The 13,180-nt window shown below is 43.1% G+C and overlaps 1 protein-coding gene across 5 annotated transcripts in view; it reads left to right on the top strand.

The window, feature by feature from the left end:
• The window catches only part of LOC140199279 (ATP-binding cassette sub-family B member 6-like), a 265,085-nt gene that overhangs the window by 30,331 nt on the left and 221,574 nt on the right, over positions 1 to 13,180 (top strand). The gene's annotated exons all lie outside the window — the stretch shown is intronic.

Here is a 13,180-nt window from a genome sequence, read left to right as displayed (position 1 = left end):
TATTTACATTATGCTCAGCAAAATTCTTCACAGAGCCACAGAAGATTAAGTGCTGAGACACTCGTAATTTGGGTATTTATTAAGATTGATGGTACCCACCCACTTTCTCCCTCACCTGATTTTTACCTATGGCCTCCAGTTTGTACTCCTATTCCTTCCCCACATCTTATTCTGGCTTTTCGCCCTTCCTTTCCACCCCTGATGAATGATCTTGGCTCGATGAGTACTTTATGTGTTGGTCTGTACCCATGCTGTATTGTGTTATCACTCTACAGCATAACCACATCTTTGCTAGTGCTGTCCTTTTGTTCCTGTTTGATTCCATCGGGGAGATGTAAAAGTGGTTGACGTAACCACTATTGTCAGCTCAGCATACAAAATACTTGGGGAGCTCAAGTTCGAGTTCAAGTTTATTGTCATCTGACTGTACATATACAATCAAGTGCTCCTCCAGACCAAGGTGCACCCACAAAACATATATCACACACAGCACATAAACCAAACTATTATAAGTACTTGAATAAAACATAATTCAAAATGCATGCAGTGCACATGTGACAAGAATACACATAGATAAAGATGTTAGCTGTCTTGGGCTGGCACCAGTGGGATCAGCAGTTGGTCTGCCACCTGTCTTCAGGTGAGAGAGAGATAAGGAAAACAATGGAGCAGCATTTGGAGATGTTAATGAAGGGAAAGAGAGCTGTCAAGATCGGCTCCCCCTTTGAACCCTGAACTGTTTGAAGTGATGGACAGGCAATACCCCAGCAGGGGGATAAAAAGGGACAGGTTCGCTAAGGCAGGACACACACGACACCTGAGGTAACGAGACCCTGGAAGCGGTGCGTCTCTCACAAGTCGGTGGGAAGTTTTGGAAGGCCAGTTGCGGGACCAGGCCATAGACGCACAGGGTGGAAAGGCACGATCGGCGGGAACCTGGTGTGTGTCCACCCTTGCCTGGGTGCCAGGTTCACCGCAGAGAAACAATCGTATCTGGAAACGGAGGGGGTCACGGTCGGTGACCTCAGATGACATCACAAAGGACTCACCCAAAAGCTGACTGCGAAGGTCTGTGTGGAAGCCTTGAATGTTCATTCGTTTTGCGCTCTCTCTCCTTCCCCCCCACTGTCCATCGCCACGGCAGCGATTACTCTGAACTGAACTAAGTTGAACTGAACTTTGCGTCACTTTGAAACTGGTCATTTACCCCTGGACAACGATAGAGCTTGATTGATCCTGTTATCTTAATTCTGTGTACATGTATGTTTATCATTGCTGAACTGTTGCATTCATTATCCTTTTGATTAGAGTACTGTGTTGCTTGTTTCTTTAATAAAACTTTCTTAGTTCTAGTAATCCAGACTCCAACTGAGTGATCCATTTCTGCTGGTTTGGCAACCCAGTTACGGGGTACGTAACACACAGCAAACTAAGCAATACAGTAAATGACTCGCTGTCCTGGTGACAAGACCTTGGTGGTGACAAGGTATTCATTAGTCTCAGTCTGAGGGAAGAAGCTATTACCCAGTCTGGCAGTCCTAGTCCTGAAGCTTCTGTACCTCGTTCCTGACAGTAGTGGATCAGAGATTGTGGAATGGGTGTTGGGGATCCTCAACAGTGCTTTGGGCTCTTTGTCTGCGACACTCCCAGTGAATGTCACAAATAGTGGGGAGGGTGACTCAGCAAGTCAGGCAGCTGGTGCTGTCAAGCAATGTGCGATCTGCTATGCTGCTGTGCCACTAGGCTACATTTTTTAAAAATCAATCTTCAGTATCACGATAGTGAAAGTTTTTTATCTTCAAGAATCTGGACATATAGGTGGGAAGCTGATGAGCTTGACTGAGTTTAGGATGAAGTATTTTTCATAAGGACAAGACTAGAGAGTCATAGAAAACTACAGCACAGAAACAGGCCCTTCAACCAATTCAGTCTGTGTCAATTTTTTTGATCTGTTCAGTGCCCTCGTCCTGCCCCTGGACCAAGCCCTCCATACCTCTCCCATCCAAATTTCAAATAAATTTATTATCAAAGTACATTTATGTAATCATATACAACCCCAAGCATACTCAATAAATCCAATAACCATAATAGAATCAATGAAAGATCACACCAGCAGGGTGGACGACCAGTGTGCAAAAGACAACAAACTGTGCAAATATAAAAAGAAAGGGAAAAAAATATATATTGAGAACATGAGATGAACAGTCTTTGGTAATGAGACCGTAGGTTGTGGTAAAAATTCAGTGATGGGGCAAGTGAAGTTATTCCCTCTGGTTCAGGAACCTAATGGTTGAGGGTAATAACTGTTCCTGAACCTGGTGGTGTGAGTCTTGAGGCTGTTGTACCTTATTTCTGATGGCAACAATGAGAAGAAAGTGTGATCTGGGTGGTGGGGGTCACTGACAATGGGTGCTATTTTCCTGCATCAGTGCTCTGTGTAGATGTGATCAGTGGTGGGGAGGGCTTTACCCATAATGGACTGAACTATATCCCCTACTTTTTGCAGGATCCTCCGTGCAAGGGCTTGGGTATTTCCATACCAGTCTGTGATGCAGCCAGTCAATCTACTCCTCACCGCACATCTATAGAAGTTTTGTCAAAGTTATAGATGTCATGCCAAATCTTCACAAACTCCGAAGGGAGTAATACCTCCATGTACTTCTCTTACGTGCTGAAATCAAATCTGCATCCACTACTTCCACTGGGAACTCATTCCACACTCTCACCACCCTCTGAGTGAAGAGGTTACCCCTCATGGTTCCCTTAAACACTTCACTGTTCACCCTTAATCCATGACCTCTAGTTCAAGCTTCATCCAACCTCAGTGGAAAAAGCCTGCTTGGATTTACTCTATCTATACTCCTCGTGTACTTACTTGCTGCTTGTTATGCCATTGGCGTTTAAGGCAGCAATGAAAGTCCTCTATCTATGTCTATCCATACAGTCGCACACAGATATAGAAGGATTGCTGTTTCTGTAACAATATTTTTTTTTCTGGTCAGGATTGTTAACCCTGAACTGAACCCCCTAACCTAAAGGACAGGTGGGCCACTCTTAGTCTGGGCTCTATCCTTTGACCAGTTTGGTATGGGTGGCCCTACCACTAGCTGAAACACAAGGCCCCGACTCCATCCAACATAGCCCAGATCATTGAGGCACACAGGCCTCCAAACCCCACGACGAGATTGAGGTCCTCTTGGAGGCCTTGTGTACAGTACAGATAAATCTTAGTATTTGACTTGTTTTGCATTTTTCACTGCTGCTTACAAGACACTTCCTGTGCAATTTACAGTATCATTGTGTAAACTGCATACTGTTATTGCTTTTCCTTTTGTATCATCTCAGTGTACTTGTGTTTGGAATGATCTCTCTGGATGGAATGCAAAATAAGCCTTATTTCTGTATCTCAGCACATGTGACAACCGCTACAATTTACAGCCTCATCTGTAAGATTGGAGATCGAATCCTGCCACTGTCCGTAAGGAATTTTTATACTCTTCCCCTGACTACATGGGTTTCTTCTGTGTGCTCTGGTTTCTTCTCACATTTCAAAGATGTATGATTAGGGTTGGTTGTGGACGTGCTATGGCAGTGCTGAAAGCATGGCGACACTTGCCCAACTCAATCCTCGCTGATTTGATTTGACACAGATGACACTTTGCACTGTACATTTTGATGTAAATGTGATAAATCAAGTTAATTTTTAATCCTTTAGCCTTTTGCCAACTAATGAGTCATTTCCGGATCTGTCTGATGGTATTGCTTTTGTTTTCTGATGCAATCTTTCTGAAGATGTGTAAGTGCCCTGAACTTGTGTTTCAGCAATGATTCAGCAGTATTACAACTGCTCTAACAACTCTGTAGTCTTATTGTGGCATCCAAATGGCGTTGCTGAGTCATTGTTGTCTCAGGTTGTAGCTTTTAGATATCAAATTATTGTTACATAAGTTAAATTATTTCAAAAGTTGAATATCTATTTGAAAAGCTATTGAAAGAGCAAGGGAGTGAAGAGCTGAGATAAAGTGGGTAAGAATATAAGAAACAGAAGTAGGAATTGGCAGTTCAGCCTCTGGACATGCTCTGCCATTCATAAGCTTTAATATCACTGGCATATGTCATGAAATTTGTAGTTCTTGGTAGCAATATACAATTTTAAAAAACTAAATTACTGTCCCGGTAGACCCATAGTTTCTGCCTGCTCCTGTCCCACCGAACTTGTATCTGCCTACCTGGACTCCATTTTGTCACCCATAGTTCAGTCCCTCCCCACCTACATCCGGGATACATCCCATGCCCTCCACCTCTTCAATAACTTCCAGTTCCCCGGTCCCGACCGCTTCATTTTCACTATGGATGTCCAATCCTTATACACCTCCACTCCCCATCAAAAAAAGCCCTCCGCTACTTTCTGGACAGTAGACTTCACCAGTTCCCCACCACCACTACCCTCCTCTGGTTGGCAGAACTTAATAACTTCTCTTTTGGCTCTTCCCACTTTCTTCAGACCAGGGGTGTAGCTACGAGCACTCGCATGGGCCCCACTTAAGCCTGCCTCTTCGTTGGTTATGTGGAACAGTCTGTGCTCCAAATCTGTTCAGGTACTGCTCCCCAACTTTTCCTTCGCTACATTGATGACTACATTGGTGCTGCTTCCTGCACCCATGCTGAGCTCATCAATTTAATCGACTTTACTTCAAACTTCCACCTAGCCCTCAAATTCACTTGGTCTATCTCGGACACTTCTCTCCCTTTTCTCGATCTCTTGGTCTCCATCTCTGGAGACAGACTGTCCACTGACATCTTCTACAAGCCTACTGACTCTCATAACTACCTCGACTATACCTCTTCCCACCCTCCCACATGCAAAAATGCCATTCCCTATTCCCAGTTCCTCTGACTCCGCTGCATCTGCTCCCAGGATGAGGCTTTCTGTTCCAGGACATCTCAAATGTCCTCTTTAAGGATCGTAGTTTCCCTTCTACCGTCATGTATGATGCCCTCACCCGCATCTCCTCCATTTCCCGCACTTCAGCCCTCACCCCATCCTCCCGCCACCACAACAGGGACAGAGTTCCCCTTGTCCTCACCTACCACCCCACCAGCTGCTGGATCCAGCACATTATCCTCTGCAGCTCCTGCCACCTTCAACAGGACCCCACCACTAAGCACATCTTTCCCTCTCCACTCCTCTCTGCTTTCCGCAGGGATCAGTCCCTCCACGACTCCCTGAATCACACGTCCCTCCCCACGGATCTCCCACCCAGCACTTACTTCTGTAAGCTAAGTGCTACACCTGTCCCTACACCTCCTCTCTTGCCACCATTCAGGGCCCCAAACAGTCCTTCCAGGCGAGGCAACACTTCACTTGTGAGTCTGTTGGGGTCATCTATTGCATCCGGTGCTCCCGGTGCGGGCTCCTCTACATTGGTGAAACCCAACGCAGATTGAGGGATCGCTTTGTCGAGTACCTCCGCTCCGTCCACCACAACTGACAGGATCTCCCGGTTGCCACCCACTTCAACTCTGCTTCCCATTCCAATTCGGGTATGTCTATACATGGCCTCCTCTACTGCCATGATGAGGCTAAACTCAGGTTGGAGGAGCAATACCTCATATATCTCTAGGTAGTCTCCAACTTGGTATGAACATAGAATTCTCCAACTTCTGGTAATTCCCTCCCCCTCCCTTCCCCTATCCCTATTTCACTCTGCCCCCTCCCCCAGCTGCCTATCACCTCCCTCATGGTTCTGCCTCCTACTAGTACCAATTGTGTTTTCCCCTATTCCTTCTTTACCTTTCCTGCCTATCACCTCCCTGCTTCCCCTCCCCCACCCCTTTATCTTTCCCCTTGCTGGTTTTTCACCTGGAACCTACCAGCTTTCTCCTTCCCACCCTCCCCCCACCTTCTTTATAGGGCCTCTGCCTCTTCCCTCTTCAGTCCTGACGAAGGGTTCCGGCCCGAAACGTTGACTGATCATTTCCACAGATGCTGCCCGACCTGCTGAGTTCCTCCAGTGTGTTGTGGTTTCATCTATCACCTTTTAACTAGTCCTTCCTTCCCATTCCTGAAGAAAAGTCTTGGCCCAAAATGTCGACTGTTTATTCATTTCCATAGATGCTGCATCTTCTGTGAGTTGCTCAGAATTTCTGAAAAATCTGTTGGTGGATTATCTGAGTTTTACCAAATTCAGTTCCAGTAAGTCGCTATTTTTGGAGAATGAACTTTTATAAACAGGTAATGTAATATTGGCTCTAAATGGCTTCAGTTTGAATGTCATGTAAACAAGGGTGTAGTAAACTCATGATTTGGCGGAGGTCCGGTATTATTCCTGCAAGTTGTGTAATCTTTTTGTTTCAAAGTAAATTTATTATCAAAGTATGTATACTTTATACATCTTTGAGATTCAGTTTATTGCAGCACCCACAGGAAAGCAAAGAAATACAATAGAGTCCATGAATAAACCAAAGAACGACATACATTTTAGTGGATCAATGTGACAAGTGAACCAATGAAATGTCTTGATCTCTTTTTCCAGAGATTACAATCCTCTATAGGCTGACCAATATTTTCTTTGTAATACACTGTTCCTCCTTGCACTTCTCTTGAAACAGGCAGGAGCATCCTTTTTGAAGATGTGGGTGCAGAAAATGACTTGACATGATTCATGAGGACAATTTCTTCATTTTAACTCCTCTTTGAAATACACTTAGTGGCCACTTTACTAGGTACCTCCTGTACCTAATAAAGTGGCCACTGAGTGTATGTTTGTGGTCTTCTGCTGCTGTAGCCCATCTGCTTCAAGGTTTGATGTCTTGTAATTTTAGAGATGCTCTTCTGCACAGCACTATTGCAATACCTGGTTATTCGACTTATTGTTGCTTTCTTATCAGCTTGAACCATTCTGGCTATCCTCCTCTGATGAGATGTTTCTGCAATTCACTGGAATTTTTTTTGCTTTTTGCACTACTCCCTGTAAACTCAAGAGACTGTTGTGTGTGAAAATCCCAGAAGATCCAGTTTAAAATGGTGCTGATGAAGCTCTGAGACTACTTGCTGGTGGCCGCTGTCACTTTCTTACAAGCAATCTTTTTCTGATGAAAGGCAAAATAATGGATGATTAGACAAAAAATCTGGAGAAAATAGACAAGCAGAAAGTTAATGAATAGAACAGTGACTGTAATCCAAAATTGCAATAGATGGTATCTGAAAAAAATACAATGATCTGAGTAAATATGGAACATTTGCCCAAGTAGAGTAATAAACCTAAATAGATTATATAAAGTAACATATGTTCTATGATCTATAGTCAGTCAGGTCACTTGCGTTAAAGATAATTTTTAGGTTACTAAAAGGACGTGTTTCTGTTAATGGGAGAGTCATTGAGCCTAGGATGACGCCATTTGGCCTGTCTAGGCTGTGCTAAACTATTTATCTGCCTAGTCCCATCGACCTGCACCCAGACCTTAGCCCTCCATACCTCTCCCATCCATGTACCTATCTAAATTTCTCTTAAGCGTTGCAATCAAACTCACATCCACCACTTCCACTGGTAGCTCGTTCCACATTTTCAGCACCCTCTGAGTGAAGAAGTTCCCACTCGTGTTCCCCTTAAACATTTCACCTTTCACCCTTGACCCATGACTTCTAGTTCTAATCTCACTCAACCTCAGTAGAAAAAGCCTGCTTGCATTTACCCTAACTGTACACCTCATGTGTGTACTTGCCTACTGCCTGTTATGCTGCTGGCGTTTAGGGCAGCAATGAAGGTCCTCCATCTATGTCTATCCATACAGTTGCAAACAGATATAAAAGATTCTTCATTGCTGTTTCTGTAACAATTTGTTTTTACCAGTCAGGGTTGTTGGCCCTGAGCTGAACCCCCCAAACCTGGAGGACCAGTGGACCACTCTTTGTTTAGCCTCTACTTTTTGACAGTTTGGCATGGGTGGCCCTAGCAAGAGCCAAAGCATCGAGCCCCGACTCCAGCCATCATAGCTCTCCAGGTCATTGAGCCACATGGGCCTCCAAACCCCACGACAAGGTTGTGGTCCTCTTTGAGGCTTTTTGTACAGTACAGATAAATCTTAGTACTTGACTTGTTTTGCATTGTTCACTGCTGCTTACAAGGCACTTCCTGTGCAATGTACAGTATCATTGTATAAACTGCATACTGTTATTGCTTTTCCTTTTGTATCATCTCAGTGTACTTGTGTTTGGAGTGATCTCTCTGGATGGAATGCAAAGTAAGCCTTATTTCTGTATCTGTACGATCGGATGGAATCCTGCCACTGTCCGTAAAGAATTTGTACACTGTCCCTGTGACTACGTGGATTTCTTCTGTGTGCTCTGGTTTCCTCTCATATTCTAAAGATGTACAATTAGGGTTGGTTGTGGACATGCTATGTTGGTGCCAGAAGCATGGCTACACTTGCCCTGCTCAATCCTCACTGATTTGATTTGACACAAATAACACTTTTCACAGTACATTTTGATGTAAATGTGATAAATAAAGTTAATCTTTAATTTTTAAACACTCTGCCAACTAATGAGTCCTCTCCGAATCTGTCTGATGGTATTGCTTTTGTTTTCCGATGCAATCTTTCTGAGGACGTGAAAGTGCCCTGAACTTTTGTTTCAGCAATGATTCAGCATTATTACAACTGTTCTAGCAACTCTGATGTAATCTTATTGTGGCAGCCAAATGGCATTGCTGAGTCATTGTTGTCTCAGGTTGTAGCTTTTAGATATCAAATTATTGTTACATAAGTTAAATTATTTAGAAAATTGAATATGTATTTGAAAAGTTGTTGAAAGAGTAGAGGAGTGAGGAGCTGAGATAAAGAGGGTAAGAATATGAGAATCAAGTAGCAATTAGCAGTTCAGCCTCTGGACATGCTCTGCCATTCTTTTTTTCAGCTTTAATATCACTGGCATATGCTGTGAAATTTGTAGTTTTTGAGAGTAGTGCAGTGCAGTATACAATTTGAAAAGCTATAAGTTATAAGAAGTGTACAAGTAGATCATTATAAATCGTTCTGTGATTGGACTCTACTTAAATTCAAAGATTCAAGATTCAAAAAACTTTTATTGTCATTCTAAGTGCACATCAGCTCTGCAGGGCAGAATGAGACAGCATTTCTTGGGAGCAGTGCAATCATAACATAACAAACGCAACACTAAATAATAAACATAACAATAAATAGTAAAACACAACAGCCACATGTCAGTTAAAATCAAGTTATAAGTGTCCAGTGCTAGTTAAAAGTGTCCAAAGCAGAGTCAGGTGGAGCAGCTATTTAGCAGTCTGACTGCCTGTGGGAGGAAGCTGTTTAGTAGCCTTGTGGTTTTAGTTTTGATGCTCCTGTAACATTTGCCTGATGGCAGAAGAACAAAACAGTTCATGGAGAGGGTGTGAGGGGTCTTTAATGATGTACCGTGTCTTCTGGAGGCGGGTGGGTTGTTGGCAGTGGGACTTATTAGGCTGGAAAGCCTGTTCACCCTGCATCTCTAAATAAACAAAGAAATAAATGAAATAAATAAAATAAATAGTGCAAATAAAAAGTGAGGTAATGTACGTGGTTTCATTGTCCATTCAGAAATCTGGTGGAGAGGGGAAGAAACTGTTTCTGAAACATTGCTTGTGTGTCTTCAGGCTCCTGTCCCTCCTCTCGTGGTAGCAATGAGAAGAGGGTATTCCCTTGGTGATGGTGGGCCTTAATGATGGATGCTGCCTTCTTGAGGTATCACCTTCTGAAGATGTCCTAGTAACCTAGGACCTAGATGTTCTAGTACCTTCTGTACCTAGTAAACTGGCCACTGAGTATATGTTCATGGTCTTCTGCTGCTGTAGCCCATTCATTTCAAGATTTGATGTATTGTACATTTAGAGATACTCTTCTATGCACCACTATTGTAACACATGGTTATTTGACTTACCGTCACTTTTTTGTCAGTTTGAACCAGTCTGGCCATTCTCCTCTGACAAGACAGTTTTGCCATTAGAACTGCCGTTCACTGGATTTTTTTTTCTTTGCTTTTTTCACCATCCCCTGTAAACTCTAGGGACTGTTGTGTGTGAAAATCCCAGATTAAGATGGTGCTGGTGAAGCTCTACGACTACTTGCTGGTGCCAAATAAAACAGAAAAAAAAACTAAATATTTTATTATTCACACTTTTTCTGGTACATGATTACTACAAACAATAGCGTGTAACTTCCCTGTCAGAATTGGGCTTTAGAACTGCCTGGCATTTTTGGAATGTGAACTGAAGTCTCGAAGGCACAGGACAGTTGCAGCGTGGGGTAGTCCAGGCCAGAGAGCAGACAGTAAGCCAATATATGGCCATTGCTGGAGCAGACTTGATGCCAAGATTTTGTTTTGTGGCTGCCTGTAAGGAGGTGAATTTCAAGGTTGTATAAAGTATACATAATTTGATAATATACTTTGAACTTAGAGTTCCTCAAATCACCCTATCTGTCACTAACAATTATTCCATGGTCAAAGTCACTTAGATCCCATTTCTTCCCTATTCGGATGTTTGGTCTGAACAACAACAGAACCTCTTGACCATATCTGCATGATTTTATGTTTCGAGTTGCTGCCACTGATATTTGCATTAACGAATAGGTGTACCTAATAAAGTGGCCACTGAGGTTATAGCTTGTAAGAAAGTAACAATCTTTTCCTGATGATAAAAAGCAAAACAGTGGATGATTAAACTAAAAATCTGGAGAAAATTAGACAATCAGAAAGCTAATGAAAGGGGCAGTGACTGTAATCTAGAATTTCAATAGATGGTATCTGAAATAAAATGATTTGAATAAACGTGGAAAATTTGCCCAAGTAAAGTGATAAGTAAAAAGTCAAAGTAATAGTAGAGTAATAAGCCAAAGGGTGGTGAATTTTTGGAATTTATTGCCAAAGGCAGCTGTGGAGGCCAGGTCATTGCGTGTATTTGAGGCAGAGATTGGACATGGCAGCAAAAGTTAGGGGAGGAAGGCCGGGAACTGGGGTTGAGGAGGAGATAGAAAAAAAGGATCAGCCATGATTGAATGCCAGAGCAGACTTGATGGTCCAGATGGCCTAATTCTACTCTTATGGTCTAAATAGATTAAATAAAGTAATATATTCTATGTTCTATAATCAGTCAGGTCACTTATGCTAAAGATTTTTAGGTTACTAAAAAGGACGTAGAGAGGATGTTTCTGTCAGTGGGAGAGTTATTAAGTCATAGAACACTGCAGCATAGAATCACACCCTTTGGCCTGTCTAGTCTCTGCCCAACTATTAATCTGTCTAGTCCCATCAACCTGCACCTGTACCATACCCCTCCATACCTCTTCCATCCATGTACCTGTCCAAATTTCTCTTAAATGTTGCAATCGAACCCACATCTATCACTTCCGCTGGCAGCTTTCTCAGCCAACCTCAGTGGAAAAAGCCTGCTTGCATTTACCTTGTCTATACTCCTCATTGTATTGTATACCTCAGGAAAATTTATTCGTATTCTTCAATGTTCTGGGAAATGAAGTCCTAACCTATTGAACCTTTCCCTGTAACTCGGGCCCTCGAGTCCTGCAATCCATTGACATCTTTCCTGTATGTAGGTGGCCAACGTTGCACACAATACTCCAAATCACCAATATCTTACACAATTTCAACAATACATACCAACTCCTATACTCAGTAATTTGATTTATGATGACCAATATGCCCAAAGCTCTCTTTACAACTCCAACTACCTGTGATGACAGTTTCAAGGAGCTATGGAATAGTATTCCCAGATCCCTGTGTTCTACAGCACTCCTCTGTGCCCTACCACTCACCATGTTAGTCCTATCCTGGTTTGTCTTTCCAAAGTGGATATTGGATCTGAGGGCACAGCCTCATAATAAAGGGATGTCTCTTTAAAACTGAGATGAGGGACAATTTCTTCAGTCAGAAGGTGGTGGAGCTGTAAAATTCGTTGCATAGTCTGCTTTGGATGTCAAGACATTGGGTTCATTTCAGTCAGCAGTTGATAGAGAATTAAAGTTACAGGGAGAAGACAAGGGAATGCGTTTCAGAAAATAAAAATCTGTCATCATTAAATGTTGGAGCAGACTTGGTGGGCCAATGGCTTAATTATGCCTCTATACGAGGGATAGGTAACCTTAAGCACAAATGATTTTCTAGCATGTGTTATTCATTAATTTGAGGCAAAACATAACTAGATGTATTTAAATGGATAATTCCCATATTTCAAGTTTATTATGGCATTTATCTGGCCCACCGTCCGTTCATTAATACGCGATCCAGCCCACAGAGGCTAAAAAGTTGCCGACCCCTGTTCTATATCTTATGCTCCTATGAAGTAGTAATAGGGTAGTCATGTGTGGGCACGTGGCCAAGTGGTTAAGGTATTGGACTAGCTACCTGAAGGTCGTGAGTTCGAGCCGCAGCTGAGGGAACGTGTTGTGTCCTTGAGCAAGGCACTTAATCACACATTGCTCTGCGACGACACTGGTGCCAAGCTGTATGGGTCCTAATGCCCTTCCCTCAGACAACATTGGTGTCATGGAGAGGGGAGACTTGCAGCATAGGCAACTGCTGGTCTTCCATACAACCTTGCCCAGGCCTGTGCCCTGGAGAGTGAAGACTAATGGATGCCTTTATTCTTTATTTAGTGTAGTCATTCAAACCAGTATGATGTGGGTTCTCTTTTGATGGGTCCTTAGGTGGCTGAGAGGCCTACCCAGGATCCACGTATTCTGGTGCAGTGTGGGCAAGAATAAATGGTGCTTGTGGTTAGTAGTCGGGTCTTTTGGTTGTTCGGTCTCTACTTTCACAACTGCCACTTGTTCTCCGCAGCATAGCAGAGGTCATTCTCATGTAGTGCAGCTCCCTCCTGAACAGATTTCCTCTGAGTGTATCTACTGAGTGCAATGTCTTCCAGTTTTTTAGCTGTAATGTTGAATTTCTTTAGGCTGGTTTTGATGTTATCTTTGAAAGGTTTACTTTGCGTACCAGGGCTCAGTGACCTTCCTTTAACTGGGGGTAAAGGATCTATTTGGGAGATGTGAGTTAGGCATTTGGATAACAGATCTATCCACTGGAGCAACACACATCAAAGTTGCTGGTGAACGCAGCAGGCCAGGCAGCATCTGTAGGAAGAGGTGCAGTCGACGTTTCAGGCCGAGA

This window comes from Mobula birostris, chromosome 6, assembly GCF_030028105.1.
Source record: "Mobula birostris isolate sMobBir1 chromosome 6, sMobBir1.hap1, whole genome shotgun sequence".
Classification (NCBI taxonomy): Eukaryota; Metazoa; Chordata; class Chondrichthyes; order Myliobatiformes; family Myliobatidae; genus Mobula; species Mobula birostris.
The sequence above is the reverse complement of the archived record's forward strand: the minus strand, read 5'-3'. Positions and strand labels throughout refer to the sequence as shown.